This window comes from Thalassophryne amazonica, chromosome 6 (assembly GCF_902500255.1).
Source record: "Thalassophryne amazonica chromosome 6, fThaAma1.1, whole genome shotgun sequence".
Taxonomy (NCBI): domain Eukaryota; kingdom Metazoa; phylum Chordata; class Actinopteri; order Batrachoidiformes; family Batrachoididae; genus Thalassophryne; species Thalassophryne amazonica.
In genome coordinates, this window is record NC_047108.1 from 85,263,269 (window position 1) to 85,290,089 (window position 26,821).

Sequence of the window (26,821 nt, forward strand, 5' to 3'; positions counted from 1 at the left end):
TTTAAGCTGTGAGTTTGTGAGTTATACCACGGAGTCAGGCACTTCTGATTTAAGGCTCTCTTTTTCAGAGGAGCTACAGCATCCAAAGTTGTCCTCAATGAGAATATAAAACTATTGACGAGATAATCTATCTCACTCACAGAGTTTAGGTAGCTACTCTGCCCTGTGTTGGTATATGGCATTGGAGAACATAAAGAAGGAATCATATCCTTAAACCTAGTTACAGCGCTTTCTGAAAGACTTCTACTGTAATGAAACTTATTCCCCACTACTGGGTAGTCTATCAGAGTAAATGTAAATGTTATTAAGAAATGATCAGACAGAAGGGGGTTTTCAGGGAATACTGTTAAGTCTTCAATTTCCATACCATAAGTCAGAACAAGATCTAAGGTATGATTAAAGTGGTGGGTGGACTCATTTACATTTTGAGCAAAGCCAATTGAGTCTAACAATAGATTAAATGCATTGTTGAGGCTGTCATTCTCAGCATCTGCGTGGATGTTAAAATCGCCCACTCTAATTATCTTATCTGAGCTAAGCACTAAGTCAGACAAAAGGTCCGAAAATTCACAGAGAAACTCACAATAACGACCAGGAGGACGATAGATAACAACAAATAAAACTGGTTTTTGGGCCTTCCAATTTGGATGGACAAGACTAAGAGACAAGCTTTCAAATGAATTAAAGCTCTGTCTGGGTTTTGATTAATTAATAAGCTGGAGTGGAAGATTGCTGCTAATCCTCCACCTCGGCCCGTACTACGAGCATTCTGGCAGTTAGTGTGACTCGGGGGTGTTGACTCATTTAAACTAACATATTCATCCTGCTGTAGCCAGTTTTCTGTAAGGCAGAATAAATCAATATGTTGATCCATTATTATATAATTTACTAACAGGGACTTAGAAGAGAGAGATCTAATATTTAATAGACCACATTTAACTGTTTTAGTCTGTGGTGCAGTTGAAGGTGCTATATTATTTTTTCTTTTTGAATTTTTATGCTTAAATAGATTTTTACTGGTTGTTGGTGGTCTGGGAGCAGGCACCGTCTCTACGGGGATGGGGTAATGAGGGGATGGCAGGGGGAGAGAAGCTACAGAGAGGTGTGTAAGACTACAACTCTGCTTCCTGGTACCAACCCTGGATAGTCACGGTTTGGAGGATTTAAGAAAACTGGCCAGATTTCTAGAAATGAGAGCTGCTCCATCCAAAGTGGGATGGATGCCGTCTCGCCTAACAAGACCAGGTTTTCCCCAGAAGCTTTGCCAATTATCTATGAAGCCCACCTCATTTTTTGGACACTACTCAGACAGCCAGCAATTCAAGGAGAACATGCGGCTAAACATGTCACTCCCGGTCCGATTGGGGAGGGGCCCAGAGAAAACTACAGAGTCCGACATTGTTTTTCCAAAGTTACACACCGATTCAATATTAATTTTAGTGACCTCCGATTGGCGTAACCGGGTGTCATTACTGCCGACGTGAATTACAATCTTACCAAATTTACGCTTAGCCTTAGCCAGCAGTTTCAAATTTCCTTCAATGTCACCTGCTCTGGCCCCCAGAAGACAATTGACTATGGTTGCTGGTGTCGCTAACTTCACATTTCTCAAAACAGAGTCGCCAATAACCAGAGTTTGATCCTCAGCGGGTGTGTCGCCGAGTGGGGAAAAATGGTTAGAGATGTGAACGGGTTGGCGGTGTACACGGGGCTTCTGTTTAGGACTACGCTTCCTCCTCACAGTCACCCAGTCGGCCTGCTTTCCGGCTGCTCGGGATCTGCCGGGAGGGAACTAACTCCTTTACTGTATACACGGATAACAATTCCCTTGTTTATGTATTGAGCACAGCCAAGTTGAATGCAGTTGGACATCGGTGGGTGGGTGAGTTAGCCGATTTCCATTTCACCATCAGATATCGACCAGGCAAGTCAAACACAGATGCTCACACCCTGTCACGATATCCAGTGCAACTTAATGACCACCTGTATGAGTACACTGAAATAATGCCCCCAGATGTAGTCTCAGCCATCTGGCAGGGGGACAACGCTCAAAGAGACAGTGATGTGCCATGGGTAGCCGCATTGCAACTGCATGCTGGTGCAGATGAAATACCTCATGAAGGCACTCCGGTTATCACTCCAGAAAGTGTTCGAGCAGCTCAAAAGGGAGATGCTCCTATCTGTGAGGTGATAAACCTAAAAAAAAGTGGATGGTGTCCAAATGATAAAGATAAGAGACGAATGGGACTGGAGACATGCAGACTAGTACAAGAATGGAACAGACTCACACTTGACAAAGGAATACTTTACAGGCAGACAGGGCAAAGGAAACAGTTGGTTCTCCCCAGTAAACTGAAGTTGACTGTTCTGAAACACCTACATGATGACATGGGGCATGTTGGCGCAGATAAGGTTATTCATTTGGCTCGAGAAAGGTTTTATTGGCCTTTTATGCAGCATGAAATTGAAGACTATGTCATTCGACAATGTCTGTGTGTTAAACAGAAACGACCAAGCATCCCACAGAGAGCACCAATGGGTTCTATAACAACCAGTGCCCCTTTTGAGCTTATCTCTGTTGACTATCTCCACCTTGAGCCAAGTAAAGGTGGCTATGAATATATACTCAACAAAAATATAAACGCAACACTTTTGGTTTTGCTCCCATTTTGTATGAGATGAACTCAAAGATCTAAAACGTTTTCCACACACACACACACAATATCACCATTTCCCTCAAATATTGTTCACAAACCAGTCTAAATCTGTGATAGTGAGCACTTCTCCTTTGCTGAGATTATCCATCCCACCTCACAGGTGTGCCATATCAAGATGCTGATTAGACACCATGATTAGTGCACAGGTGTGCCTTAGACTGCCCACAATAAAGGCCACTCTGAAAGGTGCAGTTTTGTTTTATTGGGGGGGGGGGGGGGGGGGATACCAGTCAGTATCTGGTGTGACCACCATTTGCCTCATGCAGTGCAACACATCTCCTTCGCATAGAGTTGATCAGGTTGTCAATTGTGGCCTGTGGAATGTTGGTCCACTCCTCTTCAATGGCTGTGAGAAGTTGCGACGACGAACTGGAGTCAGGTCGAGACCCCGATGAGGACGACAAGCATGCAGATGAGCTTCCCTGAGATGGTTTCTGACAGTTTGTGCAGAAATTCTTTGGTTATGCAAACCGATTGTTTCAGCAGCTGTCCGAGTGGCTGGTCTCAGACGATCTTGGAGGTGAACATGCTGGATGTGGAGGGTCCTGGGCTGGTGTGGTTACACGTGGTCTGCGGTTGTGAGGCTGGTTGGATGTACTGCCAAATTCTCTGAACGCCTTTGGAGACGGCTTATGGTAGAGAATGAACATTCAATACACGAGCAACAGCTCTGGTTGACATTCCTGCTGTCAGCATGCCAATTGCACGCTCCCTCAAATCTTGCGACATCTGTGGCATTGTGCTGTGTGATAAAACTGCACCTTTCAGAGTGGCCTTTTATTGTGGGCAGTCTAAGGTACACCTGTGCACTAATCATGGTGTCTAATCAGCATCTTGGTATGGCACACCTGTGAGGTGGGATGGATTATCTCACCAAAGGAGAAGTGCTCACTATCACAGATTTAGACTGGTTTGTGAACAATATTTGAGGGAAATGGTGATATTGTGTATGTGGAAAAAGTTTTAGATCTTTGAGTTCATCTCATACAAAATGGGAGCAACACCAAAAGTGTTGCGTTTATATTTTTGTTGAGTATATCTTAGTCTTGGGAGATCACTTTACTCGTTTTGCACAAGCCTACCCGACTAAGAACAAGTCAGGCAGAACAGCAGCTGAAAAGATTTTCTATGACTTTACCCACGCTTCGGGTACCCTGACAAAGCTACATCATGATCAGGGGTGGGAATTTGAGAACAGCGCTTTTCCAGAGACTTCCAGCAGCTGGCTGGAATTGCCCACTCTCGAACTACCCCCTATCACCCACAGGGGAACCCTGTTGAGCGTCTGAACAGGACCCTTCTACAGATGCTGCGAACTCTACCAGAGGAGAAAAAGGCTGAGTGGAAAGACCACTTGCCCCACATAGTCCATGCATACAACTGCACAAGACATGAGGGAACAGGCTATTCACCGTTCTTTCTCCTGTATGGAAGAGCCCCACACTTGCCTGTTGATTTGCTCTTTGATCTCAAACTTGAACAAGAGTCACAGTCCAGACAAGAGTATGCACAGAAATGGGCTTCTCATATGCAGGAGGCATACAAGATTGCCTCAGAAAATAGTGAAAAGTCCTCAGCTAAAGAAAAAAAGTCCTATGATCGGCATGGTAAAGGCATTGTGCTGCAGCCAGGAGATCGGGTACTGGTCAGAAATCTGTCAGAGAGGGGTGGGCCAGGGAAACTTCGAGATTATTGGGAAAAGGGAATTCATCGTGTTGTTGAAAGGATTGGAGATGGACCTGTGTATAAAGTTCAGTCAGAAACAGGAGACCAGAACCTCCGTGTCCTGCATTGTAACCTTCTCTTACTTGTTAATGACTTACCCTTGGAACAAGATGAGAAAAGTCAGTGGGCAGCAAAAAAAATACAAAAAAAACACACTGAGATAAAAGACAGAAAGACAGTGGAACAGGAGTCTGAAAAACTCTGATGAAGAGGAAGACTACCCCTATTGTCTCAGGACCATACCTGTGTATCATAGGGAGAGAGTTAGACCTCCCATACCTCAGTCAAAACCACACAGTGAACTCAGTGTGGTAGCTCCAGAGTTCAGCCAATGAGACCGGTAACTGAGACAGCGCAAATGCAGCAGCCACCTGAACCTGAGCCAGTTGCAGTGCCAGATCCAGTGCAGGTGCAGATGCCATCTGCCACACCATCAGCTGAGGAGCTACAGCAAGAACCAGGAAGGGATGACACTATGGAGGATGTAGGTACAGAGCAGCAGGTTGAAAAGAGTGTGCCTGTTACGGAGCCATTGGGAGAGGAAGTGCTGCCTGTGAGAAGGTCAACCCGAGCAACAAAACCTCGAGAAATACTCACATATGACTACCCTGGACAACCCTCCTACCAGCCCTGGAGGCCTGGAGCAAACATGATGTTTGCCTGTGTCCCTTACCCCATGCCATATTACCCAGCTATTCCCGAACCCTGTTATTACCCACTGGTATGGGCATGTTAGACCTGTGATACTATAGACCTTGACTTAAAAGACATTCACTTGTACAATTGCGAAAGACGTTACTTTGAAGTTCCGATTTCCTTGACTCTTGACTTTCTGGAGTTAATTTGGTTCTAGATGTCTGGAGACATCTCTTAAAGCAGGGGAGAGTGTAATAGGTTGAAAATGCTACAGACAGAGTTTTTATTATGAAGCAAACCCCCTCTTATTTATTATTATTATTATTATTTATTATTACGTCATCCAGAGAGCTGAGGCCACCTGTGTCACCATGTCCACTGTCACATGTTGCCGGCCCAGATACCCCTAGGTCTGACGCCGGTTACATTTTCAATTGGATTAAAATCCGGACTATTTGCAGGCCATGACATTGATCCTATGTGTCTTTTTGCAAGGAATATTTTCACAGTTTTTGCTCTATGGCAAGATGCATTATCATCTTGAAAAATGATTTCATCATCCCCAAACATTGATGGGATAAGAAAAGTGTCCAAAATATCAACGTAAACTTGTGCATTTATTGATGATGTAATGACAGCCATCTCCCCAGTGCCTTTACCTGACATGCAGCCCCATATCATCAATGACTGTGGAAATTTACATGTTCTCTTCAGGCAGTCATCTTTATAAATCTCATTGGAATGGCACCAAACAAAAGTTCCAGCATCATCACCTTGCCCAATGCAGATTCGAGATTCATCACTGAATATGACTTTCATCCAGTCATCCACAGTCCAGGATTGCTTTTCCTTAGCCCATTGTAACCTTATTTTTTTCTGTTTAGGTGTTAATGATGGCTTTCATTTAGCTTTTCTGTATGTAAATCCAATTTCCTTTAGGCGGTTTCTTACAGTTCGGTCACAGAAGTTGACTCCAGTTTCCTCCCATTCGTTCCTCATTTTTTTTGTTGTGCATTTTCGATTTTTGAGACATATTGCTTTAAGATTTCTGTCTTGACGCTTTGATGTCTTCCTTGGTCTACCAGTATGTTTGCCTTTAACGACCTTCTCATGTTGTTTGTATTTTGTAATTGAGCCATGATTCATGTCAGTCCACTTGGTGCAACAGCTCTCCAAGGTGTGATCACTCCTTTTTAGATGCAGACTAACGAGCAGATCTGATTTGATGCAGGTGTTAGTTTTGGGGTTGAAAATTTACAGGGTGATTCCATAATTTATTCCTCAGAATTGAGTGAGTCCATATTTTTTTCCCTCTGCTTGGTCTAAAAAAGTAACCGTTACTGACTGCCACAATTATTTTTCCTGATTTCTTATAGTGTTTCTTAAAGCCAGCTTTAGTTTTGTGTCATGTCTGTGATCTGCTTTTTTTCTACAAAATTAAACAACTGAATGAACATCCTCTGAGGCCGGTGATTCCATAATTATTGCCAGGGGTTGTATAATGTTAATTGGCTTTTACCAGTTCCATTTGCTTGCTTGCTCTTAAATATGATCAATCTATCTTTATTAGTTGGCTATGTACCACAGGCTTTTAAGGTGGCAGCAATTAAACCATTACTTAAAAAGCCATCACTTGACCCAGCTATCTTATCATAGTACAGAAACAGCATTAGTGAAGGTTACAAATGATCTTCTTATGGCCTCAGACAGTGGACTCATCTCTGTGCTTGTCCTGTTAGACCTCAGTGCAGCTTTTGATACTGCTGACCATAAAATTTTATTACAGAGATTAGAGCATGCCATAGGTATTAAAGGCACTGCGCTGCGGTGGTTTGAAATGGGGAGTCTTCTTCACAGACTAAGGTTAATTATGGAGTTCCACAAGGTTCTGTGCTAGGACCAATTTTATTCACTTTATACATGCTTCCCTTAGGCAATGTTATTAGGAAGCATTGCTTAAATGTTCATTGTTACGCAGATGATACCCAGCTTTATCTATCCATGAAGCCAGAGGTGTTGGGAAAGTGTAGTGACACGGACCCACAACAGGGGGCGCAAATGAACGGTCAATAGATGAGCCAAAAAGTAACAATTTAATGTTGTGAATGTGCACAACGAACATACAGACAATCACAGAATATCATAACAGTCAATACACAGAGGTGACGTGTGGGCAGGCTCGAGGATAGAAGATGTCTGTCCTGAGAAGAGCCGGAACCACACGATTTCCGCCGCCCCAGAACCTGGTGAATACTGGAGCCGCCAAGTCCCGAATTCCCAGCTGATCACCGTCCCCGACTGTCGGATCTGGTACTGCTGGCGAAGAACAAAGACAGTCAAGTGTGGGTGTGTGTACACCCAGTAACAACAACGGTGGGAATGCCACCTCCACCTCTCACTCAATACTTGCAGCGCGTCCTCAGAGGAAAAAGAGTGCCGTATTGCACAGCCTCCACAAAAGGACCGGAACTCCTGCAAACACTCACAATAAACAGATTCTCAATATTTCCACAAAGGCTGAAGATATTACCTCCTATGAAGTATGATATCTCGGCAACGAGGTGGAGATGACGTCTGGTCTTTATGGAGTGAGATGATGTTGAGTAGATGGGTGACAGCTGTCAAGAGGTAATGAGCGACAGCTGTCACCCCCGGCTGTGTCCATGGCGGCAGCGCCCTCTCGTGCCTGAAGCCCGCACTTCAGGCAGGGCGCCCTCTGGTGGTGGGCCAGCAGTACCTCCTCTTCTGGCGGCCCACACAACAGGACCCCCCCCTCAACGGGCGCCTCCTGGCACCCGACCAGGTTTGTCGGGGTGTCGGCGGTAGAAGTCGGCCAGGAGGGCCGGATCCAGGATGAAGCTCCTCTTCACCCAGGAGCGTTCATCGGGTCCATACCCCTCCCAGTCCACCAAGTACTGGAACCCCCGACCCATCCGATGGACGTCCAGGAGCCGGCGCACCGTCCAAGCCGGCTCCCCGTCGATGATCCGAGCAGGAGGCAGCGCCGGTCCGGGAGCACAGAGGGGTGAGGTGTGGTGAGGTTTGATGCGGGACACGTGGAAAACCGGATGGATCCGCAGTGAAGCCGGGAGTTGGAGCTTCACTGCGGCAGGACTGAGGACTTTGAGGATCCTGAAGGGGCCAATGTACCTGTCCTGAAGTTTTGGGGAGTCCACCTGGAGGGGGATGTCCTTCGTGGAAAGCCACACCTCCTGCCCGGGCTGGTAAGCAGGGGCCGGGGATCGCCGGCGGTCTGCATGGGTCTTCGCCCTCGTCCGGGCCTTCAACTAGGCAGAACGGGCGGAGCGCCACACCCGACGGCACTTCCGCAGGTGGGCCTGGACCGAGGGCACACCGACCTCTCCCTCGACCACGGGAAACAACGGGGGCTGATACCCCAAACACACCTCAAATGGGGAGAGGCCGGTGGCAGAAGACACCTGGCTGTTATGCGCATACTCGATCCAGGCCAGATGGTTACTCCAGGCCGTCGGGTGCGCGGATGTGACGCAGCGGAGGGTCTGTTCCAAGTCCTGGTTGGCCCGCTCTGCCTGTCCGTTCGTCTGTGGATGGTACCCGGACGAGAGGCTCACGGTGGCCCCCAGTTCCCTGCAGAAGCTCCTCCAGACGTGTGAGGAGAACTGGGGACCACAATCAGAGACGATGTCGGAGGGTATCCCATGCAGACCAACGACGTGGTGGACCAGGAGGTCTGCTGTCTCCTGGGCTGTTGGGAGCTTCGGGAGGGCCACGAAGTGGGCCGCCTTGGAGAATCGGTCCGCTATCGTGAAGATGGTGGTGTTGCCCTGGGACGGCGGGAGACCCGTGACGAAATCCAGGCCGATGTGGGACCAGGGGCGATGAGGCACCGGCAGCGGCTGGAGGAGTCCTTGGGCCTTCTTATGTACTGCCTTGCCCCTGGCACAGGTGGTGCAGGCCTGGATATATTCCCGGACGTCGGCCTCCATAGACGCCCACCAGAAGCGCTGCCGGACAACTGCCACGGTCCTTCGCACCCCTGGATGACAGGAGAGCTTGGAACCGTGACAGAAGTCCAAGACTGCAGCTCTGGCCTCTGGTGGGACGTACTGACGGTCCTTCGGACCGGTTCCAGGGTCCGGGCTCCATGCCAGGGCCTCCCGGACGGTCTTCTCCACGATAGTGGACTCCGGAATGATGGGCTCCGGTGGATCCGACAGCTCTGTTTTGACTTCGTCTTCGTGTACCCGGGACAAGGCATCCGATCTCTGGTTCTTGGTCCCGGGGCGATAGGTGATCTGGAAGTCGAAACGCCCGAAGAACAGTGACCAGCGGGCTTGCCTGGGGTTCAGCCGCTTGGCGGTCCTGATATACTCCAGGTTCCGATGGTCAGTGAAAACCGTGAATGGCACAGACGCTCCCTCCAACAGGTGTCTCCACTCCTCAAGAGCCTCTTTCACCGCAAGGAGTTCTCGATTGCCGACGTCATAGTTCCGTTCAGCCGGGGTCAACCTGCGGGAAAAGTAGGCACACGGGTGAAGAACCTTATCCGTCTCTCCGCTCTGGGACAGCACGGCTCCTATCCCTGAGTCAGAGGCGTCCACTTCAACCATGAACTGGCGGCTAGGGTCGGGCTGCACCAAAACTGGCGCAGTAGAGAAACGTCGTTTCAACTCCTTGAACACGGCTTCGCACCGATCCGACCAGGTGAAGGGGACTTTTGGAGAGGTCAGGGCAGTCAGGGGGCTTACTACCTGACTGTAGCCCTTAATGAACCTCCTATAGAAATTAGCAAAGCCAAGGAACTGTTGCAGCTTCCTACGGCTTGTTGGTTGGGGCCAATCTCTCACCGCCGCAACCTTGGCCGGATCAGGGGCGACGGAGTTGGAGGAGATTATAAACCCCAGGAAGGACAAAGACGCGCGGTGAAACATGCACTTCTCGCCCTTCACAAACAGTCGGTTCTCTAACAACCGCTGCAGGACCTGACGTACATGCTGGACATGGGTCTCAGGATCTGGAGAAAAGATGAGAATATCGTCCAGATATACGAAGACGAATCGGTGCAGGAAGTCCCGCAAGACGTCGTTAACCAAGGCTTGGAACATCGCGGGGGCGTTGGTGAGGCCGAACGGCATGACCAGGTACTCAAAGTGACCTTACGGGGTGTTAAATGCCGTCTTCCATTCGTCTCCCTTCCGGATCCGAACCAGGTGATACGCATTCCTAAGATCCAGCTTAGTAAAGATTTTGGCTCCATGCAGGGGGGTGAACACGGAATCTAACAATGGCAATGGGTATCGGTTGCGAACCGTAATCTCATTCAGCCCCCTGTAATCAATACATGGACGAAGTCCGCCATCTTTCTTGCCCACAAAAAAGAAACCTGCCCCCATCGGGGAGGTGGAGTTCCGGATCAGCCCGGCAGCTAATGAGTCCCGGATGTAGGTCTCCATTGATTCACGCTCAGGTCGTGAGAGGTTGTACAGCCTGCTGGACGGGAACTCAGCGCCTGGAACCAAATCAATGGCACAATCGTACGGACGGTGCGGGGGAAGGGTGAGTGCCAGATCCTTGCTGAAGACGTCAGCAAGATTGTGGTACTCAACCGGCACTGCCGTCAGATTGGGAGGGACTTTGACCTCCTCCTTAGCCTGTGAACCGGGAGGAACCGAGGATCCTAAACACCCCCGATGGCAGGTTTCGCTCCACTGAACCACAAACCCCAGACGGCCAATCAATCCGGGGATTGTGCTTCAACATCCATGGGATGCCCAAAATCACGCGGGAGGTAGAAGGAGTCACAAAAAACTCAATCTCCTCCCGATGGTTTCCAGACACTACCAGAGTTACTGGTTGTGTCTTGTGTGTGAGTAAAGGGAGGAGGGTGCCATCTAGTGCCCGCACCTGCAATGGCGAAGGAAGCGCCACCAGAGGGAGCCCTACCTCCCTTGCCCATCTGCTGTCTAGCAGATTCATTTCTGACCCCGTGTCCACCAGTGCTCGGGCTTGAAGGGTTAAATCCCCGCTCAGGATTGTGACTGGGAGTCGTGTGGCAATTTGTGTGTGTCTCACTTGAATGGTTTGACCCCTCCTTAGCCCAGTCTCTAAGGGCGGTTGTTGTCGTTTTGGACGTTTGGGGCAGTTTCTCTGTGTGTGCTCAGTTGAGCTGCAGAGAAAACACTCTCCACGGATCAGCCTCCCCATTTTGGCCCTGTGCGTTTCCCTAACAACGTCAGCAGGGGGAGCTGTTGCCCCACAAAGCGCTGCGGCTGTGGAGCGTGGGGAGGGCGGCGCCTTATCGAACCCGGAAGGGAGAGGGGCGGCGCGTATCCGGTCACGTCCTTCGCCTCGCTCCCGACGGCGTTCGTCCAACCGATTGTCTAACCGTATAACGAGATCGATAAGCCCATCTAAATCCCGCGGTTCCTCCTTAGCTACCAGCTGCTCCTTCAGAACCAACGACAGTCCGTTTACGAAGGCGGCCGGACCTCGCAGCCGCGATGCAGAAGTTGACTGCATAAGCGGCTGCGCTCTCGCGTCCCTGTCTCATTGACAGCAGCACAGTTGAAGCGGTCTCTCCTCTGTTAGGGTGATCAAACACTGTTCTGAACTCCCCCACAAACCCAGTGTATGCTGATAACAACCGTGAGTTCTGTTCCCAGAGCGCCGTAGCCCAGGCGCGTGCTTTACCCCGAAGCAGAGCAATCACATAAGCTATTTTACTAGCATCTGACGCGTACATGACGGGACGTTGTGCGAAGACGAGCGAACACTGCATAAGAAAGTCCGCGCACGTCTCCACACAACCTCCGTACGGCTCAGGAGGGCTTATGTATGCTTCAGGGGATGGTGGGAGGGGTTGTTGAACCACCACTGGAACGTTCATATTCTGCACAGGGTCGGCAGGAGGACGAGCTGCAGCAGCGCCCTGAGCGCTCGCCGCCATCTGTGCGGAGAGAGCCTCCACCCTGCGGTTCAGGAAGATGTTTTGCTCAGTCATTTGATCCAACCGAGCCGTAAAGGCGGTGAGAATGTGCTGCAGCTCACCAATCACGTCTCCTGCAGACGCCTGTGCTCCCTGCTCTCCCATTGGTCGTTCAACAGCCGGGTGACGCCCCTCGGAGTCCATGACGCTGGCCGAGATATCCTGTTGGGAAAGTGTAGTGACACGGACCCACAACAGGGGGCGCAAATGAACGGTCAATAGATGAGCCAAAAAGTAACAATTTAATGTTGTGAATGTGCACAACAAACATACAGACAATCACAGAATATCATAACAGTCAATACACAGAGGTGACGTGTGGGCAGGCTCGAGGATAGAAGACGTCTGTCCTGAGAAGAGCCGGAACCACACGATTTCCGCCGCCCCAGAACCTGGTGAATACTGGAGCCGCCAAGTCCCGAATTCCCAGGTGATCACCGTCCCCGACTGTCGGATCTGGTACTGCTGGCGAAGAACAAAGACAGTCAAGTGTGGGTGTGTGATCACCCAGTAACAACAACGGTGGGAATGCCACCTCCACCTCTCACTCAATACTTGCAGCGCGTCCTCAGAGGAAAAAGAGTGCCGTATTGCACAGCCTCCACAAAAGGACCGGAACTCCTGCAAACACTCACAATAAACAGATTCTCAATATTTCCACAAAGGCTGAGGATATTACCTCCTATGAAGTATGATATCTCGGCAACGAGGTGGAGATGACGTCTGGTCTTTATGGAGTGAGATGATGTTGAGTAGATGGGTGACAGCTGTCAAGAGGTAATGAGCGACAGCTGTCACCCCCGGCTGTGTCAATGGCGGCAGCGCCCTCTCCTGCCTGAAGCCCGCACTTCAGGCAGGGCGCCCTCTGGTGGTGGGCCAGCAGTACCTCCTCTTCTGGCGGCCCACACAACAAGAGGACACACACCAATTAGTTAAACTGCAGGAATGTCTTTCAGACATAAAGACATGGATGACCTCTAATGTCCTGCTTTTAAATTCAGATAAAACTGAAGTTATTGTACTTGGCCCCACAAATCTTAGAAACATGGTGTCTAACCAGATCCTTACTCTGGATGGCATTACCCTGACCTCCAGTAATACTGTGAGAAATCTTGGAGTCATTTTTGATCAGGATATGTCCTTCAATGCGCATATTAAGCAAATATGTAGGACTGCTTTTCTGCATTTGCGCAATATCTCTAAAATTAGAAAGGTCTTGTCTCAGAGTGATGCTGAAAAGCTAATTCATGCATTTATTTCTTCTAGGCTGGACTATTGTAATTCATTATTATCAGGTTGTCCTAAAAGTTCCCTGAAAAGCCTTCAGTTAATTCAAATTGCTGCAGCTAGAGTCCTGACGGGGACTAGAAGGAGAGAGCATATTTCACCCATATTGGCCACTCTTCATTGGCTCCCTGTTAATTCCAGAATAGAATTTAAAATTATTCTTCTTACCTATAAGGTTTTGAATAATCAGGTCCCATCTTATCCTAGGGACCTCTTAGTACCATATCACCCCAATAGAGCGCTTCGCTCTCAGCCTGCAGGCTTACTTGTAGTTCCTAGGGTTTGTCAGAGTAGAATGGGAGGCAGAGCCTTCAGCTTTCAGGCTCCTCTCCTGTGGAACCAGCTCCCAATTCGGATTAGGGAGACAGACACCCTGTCTACTTTTAAGATTAAGCTTAAAATTTTCCTTTTTGAAAAAGCTTATAGTTAGGGCTGGATCAGGTGACCCTGAACCATCCCTTAGTTATGTTTCTATAGACTTAGACTGCTGGGGGGTTTCCCATGATGCACTGAGTGTTTCTTTTTATTCACCTCTTTTTGCTCTGTATGCACCACTCTGCTTTTAATCATTGGTGATTGATCTCTGCTCTCTTCCACAGCATGTCTTTTTCCCGATTCTGCTGGAGGTTTCTTCCTGTTAAAAGGGAGTTTTTCCTTCCCACTGTCGCCAAGGGGGTCGGTTTGACCATTGGGGTTTTTCTGTAATTATTGTTTTGCCTTACAATATAAAGGGTTTTGGAGCAACTGTTTGTTGTAATTTGGCACTATATAAATAAAATTGATTTGATTTGATTTGCAGACCAACAACTGTGAAGTGAAGCACGACTAAAGCGACGAGAATGAATGAATGAATGATTTATTCAGCACGCACAAACAAAATCTGTCATTCACAAAACAAGTCAAGAGAAAACAAAAATTAAAACATATAGAACAAAACTCAAACAATTTACCAACTTAATGATGCTGAAAGGGTGTGGGCAGAAGCAGAAGCTTATAAACGCCCACCGCGTACACCAGTTTCTGTGTTATGTGTTGACGCGGGTTGAGGAGCGGACCTGCGTCAGACAGGACCCAGCGCTAAAAATAACCAGAAAGCGGTTCCAAACAGAAACTATTTATTATTCACCTGTGCTTAAAAGTGTAAAAACATAAAAACAACGTCCCTCTGGTGGAGTGATTCGTGGCTCGCTCTCCAGCGCCCGCAAGGATTAAAGCCGGCGCTCCTGGATTCTCTGTGAAGCAAAGAGAAGGTGAGGTAAGTCAACAGATACAACTATATCTTCCAATAAACACACGCTATCAGCAACACACTCAGGTCAGTGTCCTTTTTTTACTTTATGCAAATGAGCAGCTTCTCACAACAAGTGGAGGATCACTTATCCTTCACGCCACAGCAGTGAGAAGCAAACTGCACAATTCTCTTCACAATTCCAGTATACTGTGTAACAAAACACCAAGTTACTATCAACAATTACTTAAACACTTAATTACCTTTAGTGTGTGCTGACAGCATGTGTCCTCACCCCTCCCTGCTTCACGGGCTCGATGTGTCAAAACCCAGGCGCGGTCCTCAGCGTCTCACAAACGAACGTCACAAGGTCGAGTTCCTGGCAGTTCTGCTCAAATCACACATGACTTAAATGCAGAACGCCATCCAATTATCTGCTTCAGCTGCAAGTCGTCCAGGTTGCACGTGAGCACCAATCACAGGTGCTTTCCATGATGTTGATGAGGGTGAAGACTCTTCAGCCAGCACCTTCTTCACAGACAAATCAGCCCTCATGCCACCTGGAGAGCAAAGAAAAGAAAAGAACACCAAAACATCCAGCCACGCCCCCCCAACACACAACATTCTGTGTACAAACATAAAATAAACACAAAAAACAAATGCCAGTCAGTAATGTAATGCAGTGAAACAAACAAAGTAATACAACAGACAAACAAACAAAAAATAGCCACACAGGCAATTTACTTAATTACTCAAACTATAACAAGTTAATAATATGTCCACAAATCATGAGCAATAACAACTCGTTTACAAATCCCTGCACAAATCCCTTACCACATCTAAACTCCATTTCACATAATGTAAAGAAGGTGCTCCTAGCTCCTTTTCAATCCCAATCATGTTTATTTATATATACATGTAAGTATGTACGTGGGTGTGTATGTGTCTATGTATGTGTGTGTATATATATATATATATACACACACACACACACACACACACACATACATACATACATACATACATACATACATACATACGAGGTCTGTCAATAAAGTAACGGTCCTTTTTATTTTTTCAAAAACTATATGGATTTCATTCATATGTTTTTACGTCAGACATGCTTGAACCCTCTTGCACATGCGTGAGTTTTTCCATGACTGTCGGTGACGTCATTCGGCTGTGAGCACGCCTTGGGAAGGAGTGGTCCCGCCCCCTTGTCGGATTTTCATTGTCTGGAAATGGCGGAATGAAAAGGACTTTTTTCCATCAGAATTTTTTCAGAAGCTGTTAGAGACTGGCACCTGGAAACCATTCGAAAAATTTATCTGGCTTTCGGTGAAAATTTTACGGGATTCACAGAGAATAATGTCTGTTACTACAGCTTTAAGGACCCCTTTAAGGATGCTCGGCGTGCCGCGCTCCGAGCTGCGACGACGCGGCACAAGCCACCTGCCCATTTCTAAACGAAGATTATGGGGTGTTTCTGAATTGAAATCAATTTCACTGATACTTACTGGACTGGTAAGCATTGAAAGCCGAGATAGACATGTCCAAACTTGTCCTCTGACACGCCGAAACGGAGGTGTTCCTTTGTCTCGCTTCCAAAGCGAATCGGTGTTTACGCGCGAAGCCTCCGCGCGGCTTTCCATGACAAAATCTCTTGTTAAAAGTGAAATCTGCCGGAAAATGGCTGATGTCCAGCTCTTGTGATAACCAGAGAAAGAACACACGACGGTCTCGTATCCACAGAGCCATCCATTTAGAAATGGTCCGGTGGCTTGTGCCGTGTTGTCGCAGCCCGGAGCGCGGCGCACCGAGCGTCCTTAAAGGGGTCCTTAAAGGGGTTCTTAAAGCTGTAGTAACAGACCTTATTCTCTGTGAATCCCGTAAAATTTTCACCGAAAGCCAGATAAATTTTTCGAATGGTTTCCAGGTGCCAGTCTCTAACAGCTTCTGAAAAAATTCAGATGGAAAAAAGTCCTTTTCATTCCGCCATTTCCAGACAATGAAAATCCGACGAGGGGGCGGGACCACTCCTTCCCAAGGCGTGCTCACAGGCGAATGACGTCACCGACAGGCGTGGAAAAACTCATGCATGCACACGAGGGTTCAAGCATGTCTGACGTAAAAACATATGAATGAAATCCATATAGTTTTTGAAAAAAATAAAAAGGACCGTTACTTTATTGACAGACCTCGTATTCTATTTCTACCTCATTTCTTATGTCTTGTACTGTTACAAGTATTATTATTGCTTATCGTTGCACATGCTGTTTGATGAACATTTTCTTCTACTTGCACCCACCTTGTGTGTTTTTTAAGAGCTGATGTAACATGTGAATTTCTCCTCTGTGAGATCAATAAAGTTTATCTTTATTTTTATATTATTTTTATACAGTCTTTTAAAACAAGCCAGTACTAGATACCGTAATACAATCTAAATAATCGTTCCACACTCACAGCCTTTACCAAAACGGAATGACCTTTAGCAGTCGTTCGAATCTTTCTTCTGTCAAATACCAAAGTTCCACGCAAATTATAACTGGACTCTCTCAGTTTAAACAGCTACTGGACATGTTGAGGCAAGAGTCCACTTTTAATTTTATATATTATCTGTATTATAAAATAATCAACCAAGTCATAAATTTTCAAAAACTGAAGATGAACAAACAATGAATTTGTTGGTTCCCAATATGGTTTTTTTACTTCTTACTATTCTAGCTTTTTTGTAACAGAAATATTGGATTAGTATTTGTTTTGTATGTATTTCCCCAAACGTCAATGCAGTAAGTCATATAAGGGACAAGTAATGAGTGATACAATGAAACCAACAGATGCTGGGGGAGAAAGTATTGTACTTTGTACAAGATAGAAATAACTTTTGATATTTTGGACTCAATATGTTTTATATGAGTTTTCCAACAGAGCTTATCATCAACAAAAACTCCAAGAAATTTGGTTTGAGATACAATTTCAGTTTCAACGCCATTCAACAATAATTTACTGCTTAAATTTCTAGGGTTACTTCCAAATATAATGCACTTAGTTTTATTGAAATGAAGTGATAATTTATTAGAATCAAACCAATATTTAAATTTTTGCAATTCCCTCTCCACCAAGTCCAAGAGCTGTCTCAAATTATCCCCACTACCAATCACAGTTGTATCATCAGCAAACAAAATACAACTCAAAGACTTAGAAACCAAACCTATATCATTAATATACAACAAAAACAATAATGGCCTGAGGACTGACCCCTGGGGCACCCCACACGTGGGGTTAATTCAGATATTAACCCACCAAGATGAACACACTGATACCTATTACGTAAATAGCTAGCTATCCAGTTAAAGGCCAGTCCTCTAATACCGTAATTTTTCCAATAATAAGGTATGATCAATAGTATCAAATGCTTTCTGTAAATCAAAAAAAAAAAAAAAAGAAAAGAAAAAACCAACAGTGTATTGCTTCTTCTCTATTGCATTTATAACTTGTTCCACAAAGTCTATTAAAGCCAAAGAAGTTGTTCGATTTTTTTTCTGAAACCATCCTGCTGTTCGTTAAGTATATAAAATCGTTCAACCTCTTTACAAATATTTTTTCCAGAATTTTAGAAAACTGTGGTAACAAAGAGATTGGCCTATAATTTGAAAAAAAAAAAAAAAAAAAACGTGTTTATTGCCTGATTTAAACAATGGTATCACCTTAGCAATTTTCATTCTGGAGGGAAATTTCCCAGTCATGAGTGACAGATTACAAGTATATGTTAAAGGTTTGATAATACAGTCAATAATGTTCTTAATCAAAACTATATCAAAACTATTTATATCAGTGGATTTTTTTCTCTTAATTTTGTGAACTATATTAAAAATTTCTTTTTCATCTGTTTCTCTAATAAACATTGAATCCTGAATTTTATTAATTAATTTACAGTTGTCCATAGAACACTTTGTCATAGTTACAATTGAGTTTGATAAGTTTTTACCAACATTAACAAAATAATAATTAAAATAATCAGCAATAATTTTATTTCCTTTTACAATTTTATCAGAGTCTATATAAAAGTAAGATGGATAATCTTTAACAACTTTTTTCTTTTTAATGATTTCACTTAAGAGCTTCCAGGTTCCCCTAATGTTTTATTTTTATCTAACAAAGCACAGTAATACTGCTTCTTACGCAATCGCATAATGTTTGTTGATTTATTTTTCTATGTCTTATATTTTCTATCGGCTTCATTAGTTCTAAATTTTAAAAACTGCTTATACAATAAATTTTTCTTCAGTCCTTTGTGTATCTCTGGTTTTTGTCACCCACGGACAATGTTTATCATACGGATTAGATACAATGTATAATCAGATTAGACGTCTTTTATCATTGCTGTTGATTGACTGTATAGAAAGTAGTGGCTTCTATCTTTAATTTTGTTCATTCAAGCTTCACCAGTGCTGCTCAAACACGTTAATGGTTGTTGATAAGGAGTTAGATAAGCTATATTTCTCTGTCATTCATCCCCTGACTTGTTAACTTTTGGTTCATCAGAAGACATAAAGGACTGCAGCTTCATTTGCCCAAGTTAATCATCTGGATCTGTTTTTGTACAGGGAAGTGTCAGATGATTCTACTGTGACACTTGACCCACATTTAGTAGGTTCCCACACTGTTCAGTGTTTGCATGGACTGGGTGTCAGTGATGGATCCACCACCACCAGCCAAAAAAAGAAAGAAAGAAAAGATGAGAAGAAAAAAATATGAAGAACAACAGAAAGGAAAGAAGCAAAAAAAAAAAAAAACAACAAAAAACCACACAAACACACACACACACACACACACACACACAAGTTTGATATCCTACTGTTTCTGCCACAATTTCTTCTTATTTTCCCCTGAAAAAAAAGCTGAACATATATAGCACATTTGATGTGTTACTCCGCGCTCTGACCACATTGCTACGCAGATGTCAGTAATGGCGCTGTCATCTGAGAGCGAGACAAACTGGTGGAGCGACGACGATACTGAAAGGAGTGAATACGAGGTCTATTAGATAAGAAACCGACACTTTTATTTTTTTTAACTATATGGATTTGAATGACGTGCGATTACACCAATCATGCGTGAACCCTCGTGCGCATGCGTGAGTTTTTTCACGCGTGTCGGTGATGTCATTTTCCTGTGGGCAGGCCTTGAGTGAGATGTGGTTCAGCCCTCTCGGCTGAATTCCTTTGTTTCACACGCTGCTCGAGACGGCGCGCGTTGCTGTATCAAAATTTTTTCTGGACCTGTGAGGAATATCCGAGTGGACACTATTCGAGAAATTTAGCTGGTTTTCGGTGAAAAGTTTAACAGCTGATGAGAGATTATGGGATGTTTCTGTCGGTGTAAGGACTTCCCACGGAGCGGGACGTCGCGCAGCGGTTCCAGGTGCCGTTGTCGGCCTGTATCGACCTGAAAACATCCTAATTTAAGGCTTAATTCACCCAGGACGTCGTGAGAGAACAGAGAAGATTCAGAAGAGGCCGGCATGAGGACTTTATGTGGACATTCCACTGTTTAAGGACATTTTGTAATGAAAGACGTGCGCGCAAATTCACGAGTCGTTTCCGTGACGACTCGGTGAATCTGTGTGCGCCGCGACAGGAAAAACACCTCCGTGTTGAAAACCATTTGTAAAATTCAGGCGGCTTTTGATGGCTTTCAACAAGTGAGTAACTGAGAAATTGTTTAACAGCTTGGGCATGTTCCAACTTGCCCGTTAAGTTTTCCAACGAAGGTGTTTTTCCTGTTGCGACCCCCCGCGGTCGGGTCCGGCCCGACATGCGACTCTGCCCGCACGTTCTTTCATTACAAAATGTCCGTTAACAATGGAATGTCTGAATAAACTCCTCATGCCGACTTCTTCTGAAAGTTTTCTGTTCTCTGACGACTTACTGGGTCAACAGAGCCTGAAATGTGGAAGTTTTCAACTTGAAACGGCGAGACGCTGCCGCCTCGAAGCGCAGATCGCCGTCAGGCGCCGTGGGCCATCCTTAAAGCGACACTACCAGACCAAAATCTCTCATCAGCCGTTAAAATTTTTACCGAAAACCAGCTGAATTTATCGAATGGTGTCCACTCAGTTGTGCCTTACAGTTTTTGAAAAAATTTTTATCAAACAAAGCAGCAGTCTCAGCCATTCGTAAACAATGAAAAAACGACGAGAGGGTGGTGACTCCTCACTCAAAGACTGCCCACAGGCGAATGACGTAACCGACAGGCGTGAAAAAACTCACGCATGCCCACGAGGGTTCAAGCATGTCTGATGCAATCACACGTGATTCAAATCCATATGGTTTTTGAAAAAAATAATAAGGTTGGATACTTTTCTAACAGACCTCGTATAACCGATAAATACAATACTAATGGTGATTATTTGATGAGTCCGGACCAGGAACCTAGCAACATTTCCCTAAAACTACGGTCTGCGTAACAGTTTTATCAAACTATATTATTATGTGGGTTTTGATGTAGCCTTCAGTGGTGAAGCGACCTTTCGCTGAAAACACAGATCCAGGTCAAACTACTTACAAAAAATAAACTGTGCAAATGATGGAACTGGATTAGAATGGGAATAACCCCCTTGTGTCTGATGATTTGCGGACGTTAATGCGATTTTATGGTCGCAAATATCCAGTAAAACTGACTTTACGACCGTAAAATCCAGCATTAACATCCGCAATGCATCAGGCCAGTGGTGTGCACAGTTTCACTAATCATTGAAGATAAGGTTTTCATGATCAGATTAGCTTTTCAGATAACTTTGGAAAACATCATCGGACCAACTATCTTCCGATAAGTTTACCGCTAACATTTTTGCAGATGTAGCTTTTTGTAGTAGATGGGTAGTTCTATCCTCTACAAACAGAGAAGAGGTGGTTCTAGAAGAAACCACTCTATACTCTCCAGGCAAAGGAGAACTGGTCATAGAAAAGAAAAAACGCTAATTTCTTTTGGCAATAGCACCCAAGTCATCCAGATGCATACAGTTTTAACTTATGATTAAAATTTTAACCAAACTAATTTCGGACAAGTTATTTAAATTAACGTCACGTCTGAAGTTTTCTAAAGTGAAAATATCAGATATATGTTTTAGTTTTAACGTGATGCACTAATTTTGAAGGTTTTAGTGTGAACGTGGTGTGTGCACAGTGCATTATGGGTATTCACAACAGAAGAAATACATTTGAGATGCTCTGATCAGGATCCACAGGGACAACAGCATTAAACTCTTTGTATATTGTGCCTAAAACTCTTGTGAATATATTCTCTGGGTTTATAGACGTTGTTATTGTGTTTATGTTATGTAAAAATGCCGACAGTCTGTTAAACTGTAATTCAGGCTGTGTGATATAACTGGCGTCAAAATGCATAGAACACTGCCATCTAATGGTGACCGGTTCTATCACAGTGTTGTCGACCACAGGATTTTAAAATTATCTGTAGGTTTCCAAAACCTGAGAGACCACACACGTGGAGATAAAAACAAATCATAGATCTGACAGGTTTAGTTGTACAGTGTGTTGTGTCAACCACACTGTAAAAACAACACACACAAACAGATTTCACACACGAACATTCCCAGATCAGACACCTCGCTTTCTGATTGGTTGTATGTCACATTTAGCTCCTCGCGTCCTTCTTAACACACCACACACAGCAGGAATATCTGATAAGATTATATTTAACGTTATCACGATTGTTGGGGCGTCCTTAAGATTGTCGGAAGGGGAAGATCGGGTCCGATATAGGCCTAATTATCTTGCCATGTGAACCAGGCTTGATATTATGACGCCTCACGGAGCGACTGATTGATCTATTATAGCACCGCATGATCCGCTAACCAATCAGATGTTATGATGCCTCACGGAGCGACTGATTGATGCATTATGACACCGCACCAAACATTTTCATTACAACAAATGTTTTCATTATTATTTGATTTCTTTGTGTGACTAACATCGTTATTCCAGCATTCAAAAGGCGATTCCTATCACCACACAACTCCAACAAGTACACACGAGAAAGTTTTTTGACAGTTCTTGTTCTTGAAAGAAACCTTGTCTCCCTAACCGGATAGAATTGTGATGTCATCACGTGTGCGCTTAGGTGCTGTCTAGCGGGATTGTGAAAATTTATTTCTTTTGTTATACAAATGAGAAAAATGACATATTTTACAAAAGCACATTTATTTGTAAACACCAACACGTTACATTGATTCACTTGTGTTGGTTTTTACATAGAATGAATTAATCAACTAACCAATCAGTGTGAGCGGAGGCTTAGTTTACCCATAATCCCTTTGGTGTATTAATGTTTAACTCTTTAGAATTAGTGCATTATTTTAAAATTAACAGATATGTGTTATATATATTATTTTGTACATTTTAAAAGTTTACATTAATGTAGTTATTCTATCTGGAATAATTTTATTTATAAAGCAAAACCATAATTCAAACCTGCTTTCCATTTCAAGACCTCTGCCTCATCGCTGGACCACTGTATCCTGTCAGGGAAAATGAGGTTAATGTCAAGCATAAGGATTCATCCCTGCTGGATGTTTGGTAGGGTTGTGGAAACCAGTAGCTGCGTAGACTTTATTGCTGAGAAAATATTTGCTGACTTTGACTTTGTGGATGATGCTGTGATAATCAATGGATATCCTGTTTACAGCACTTGAGAAGTCGAGTGAGGAATCAGTGTTTGGTTTTGGAATGATCCGGGATCAACACTAAGATCTAGGCTTTCAATGACTTCCTGGATTTGGCAATCAGAAGTGGATGTGTTTGCAGCGAAAGTGTTGAGCTTGTAGAAACATTCATGTCTATGGAGCCTCAGCCTTTGAGAACAGGAGACACCTGGGAAGAGCTTACAGAGGCATGAGGTCGCTGGACAGAGGTGTTTGGTGATGCTACTATCTTTGCAGGAGAACTAAAGTCAAGTCTTCATGGCTCTTGTGGTTCCTTTCTTACAGTATGATTGTGAGACTCGGACCTAAGGTATTGACTGGATATCTTTGGTACAATGTCGCTTTGGAGGATCCTTGGGAACCTCTGGAAGGACTTGTTGCCAAATGAGCGGTTACTTAATGAGACTCAACTGAGGAGCATCACTTGCGGCCGCTATGACATTTTGGCCTGTGACATGTGTTTCTTTGCATGATCCAGCTTGCAGATGCCTCAGTGTTGAGGACCCCAGTGGCTGGACAAGGCCAAGGAGATGCATACATTTCTCCTGGCTGCAGCAGATACATGGTTACTTTTGAGACCTGGCAACGGGTCAGTTGTCTGCCTGGGTGGCTGGAAGCCAGGACGTAGTGCAGTTCTATGGTGGGGTAGATGCTGTGATGCAAGGTACTAGTGCCTGCTCCCAGATTTGTCTTGAAGTGTCAGATGATATTTGTTCTAACAAAATGTGTCTCAATACTTTGTTAGTCAGCAGATCAAAGTGTTGAAATTGGGCTCACTACCGTAATAATATTTGTAATTATGTTTCACCCAGGAAGAGGGTACCAGCGAAAATTGAGGCATTGTCTTAGATGCTGAGTGTACTTTTCATGTACATATGAAATACACATGAACGTACCTCTAATCACGTACGGTGTTCCCTCATCAGTGGATGTTTAAAAAGCTTTTTTTAAAGATATGTATTTCATTGCATTTTCTGTTATTATGTCCGCCAAGGACATAATAAAATCATTGGCGTTTATTTAGTTATCTGTCTGTCTGTTAGCAGGATTACGTCAAAACTACTGCACGGATTTTGACAAAAATTTCAACACAGATACATATTAGGCCATGGAAGACTCCATTAAATTTTGGACATGATCTGGATCTGAATCCGGATTCTGGATCAAAATTTCACTTTATATACTCTTTGAAGTATTATGTCAAAACTACTTCACAGATTCTCATCAAATTAGCACCAGAGATACATACTCGTATTAGGCAATGGAAGACTCCACTGAATTTTGGAGGTGATTCGGTGTAACAGTATATCTTCCCTCCCACCCTGGAAATCTCCCCCACCCCTGAAAGGCAACATTCCTACAGGGCAGCACTGACAGTATACAGTAGTTGACGCTACAAACTCAAAACTATTATGTTCAAACTGCTTTTTTAGCAATCCTGTGAATCACTAAACTAGTATTTAGTTGAATAACCACAGTTTTTCATGATTTCTTCACATCTGTGAGGCATTAATTTTGTTGGTTTGGAACCAAGATTTTGCTTGTTTACTAGTGTGCTTGGGGTCATTGTCTTGTTGAAACACCCTTTCAAGGGCATGTCCTCTTCAGCATAAGGAAACATGACCTCTTCAACTATTTTGACATATCCAAACTGATCCATGATACCTGGTATGTGATATATAGGCCCAATACCATAGTAGGAGAAACATGCCCATATCATGATGCTTGTACCACCATGCTTCACTGTCTTCACTGTGAACTGTGGCTTGAATTCAGAGTTTGGGGGTCGTCTCACAAACTGTCTGCAGCCCTTTGACCCAAAAATAACTATTTTACTCTCATCAGTCCACAAAATATTCCTCCATTTCTCTTTAGGCCAGTTGATGTGTTCTTTGGCAAATTGTAACCTCTTCTGCACGTCTTTTATTTAACAGAGGGACTTTGCGGGGGATTCTTGCAAATAAATTAGCTTCACACAGGCATATTCTAACTGTCACAGCACTTACAGGTAACTCCAGACTGTATTTGATCATCCTGGAGCTGATCAATGGGTGAGCCTTTGCCATTCTGGTTATTCTTCTATCCATTTTGATGGTTATTTTCTGTTTTCTTCCACACGTCTCTGGTTTTTTGTCCATTTTAAAGCATTGGAGATCATTGTAGATGAACAGCCTATAATTTTTTGCACCTGCGTATAAGTTTTCTCCTCTCCAATCAACTTTTTAATCAAACTACGCTGTTCTTCTGAACAATGTCTTGAACTTCCCATTTTCCTCAGGCTTTCAAAGAGAAAAGCATGTTCAACAGGTGCTGGCTTCAACCTTAAATAGGGGACACCTGATTCACACCTGTTTGTTCCACAAAACTGACAAACTCACTGACTGAATGCCACACTACTATTATTGTGAACACCCCCTTTTCTACTTTTTTTTTTACTAATAGCCCAATTTCATAGCCTTAAGAGTGTGCATATCATGAATGTTTGGTCTTGGATTTGTGAGAATCTACTGCATCTACTGGTACCTTGTTTCCCATGTAACAATAAGAAATATACTCAAAACCTGGATTAATCTTTTTAGTCACATAGCACTACTATTATTCTGAACACTACTGTATCTTTCCTCCAGGGGGAAGATACACTGTTACACTGGATCCAAATTGGTGGACGTCAGAAATCTCTGATTGCTCTTGTTTTCTAATGTTGCAATATGCACTTTGTACTCCATGCTGTATGTCTATTATAATTGATTTCAGTTTAATTTAAATGTAAAGCAGTTGATCAGACAGGCATTTAACTGCATGAATTAAGATCAGTCATTCAGTGCCGTTTGAAGAGGCATTTTCTGCTGCTACTGGTTTCCAAACAATATGAAAAAAAAAAAAAACAGAAAAATAACAGCAAACAGACTCTTTAGATATTTAATCTCACATTATTATTCCAAGACCAGCATGTCTGCTTTACTTCCACTTCAAAGCAAAGCCACAGCTTATCAAAAGAAAATAGATGGACATGGCTTAAATAAATAGAAAAAAGCATACACCAGAGCTACTGCATCCAATCAGAGTATTTTACACACATTTTAATTATGGATGTGTTTCTTTCTTTAAAAGAACTACAGTAGACATTTATATGTCCCTGTTTTTTTCTGAAAAACATTACTTTTATGTTTAATTCATACAAAAGAGCTCTTTATGTATGATGAAGAAAAATGTCAAACCTTTGATCCGGCTTATGATAGATTCAGAAACGATTGTAGGTTTCATGATCAAGGCAAAGCATAAAATATTTTAATGAAATGAAAGAGCCACTGTGATCTTTGCTGTGTGAAAACCAGACAGAAGCAAAACATGTTCTCACCTCCTGCTCGTATATCCTCCCCCGCTGTGATCTGTCAGGACAAAGTTAAGAATCGTCCGTAAATTTGATCCAGAGAGCTCTAACCCACGTTTGTGTGCCAGAGAGAAAATTGGAAAGTAATTTTACCAGCTGCCCTGGTCTCGTCTCTCGTTGTGTCAGGACAATTTATTATGAGATG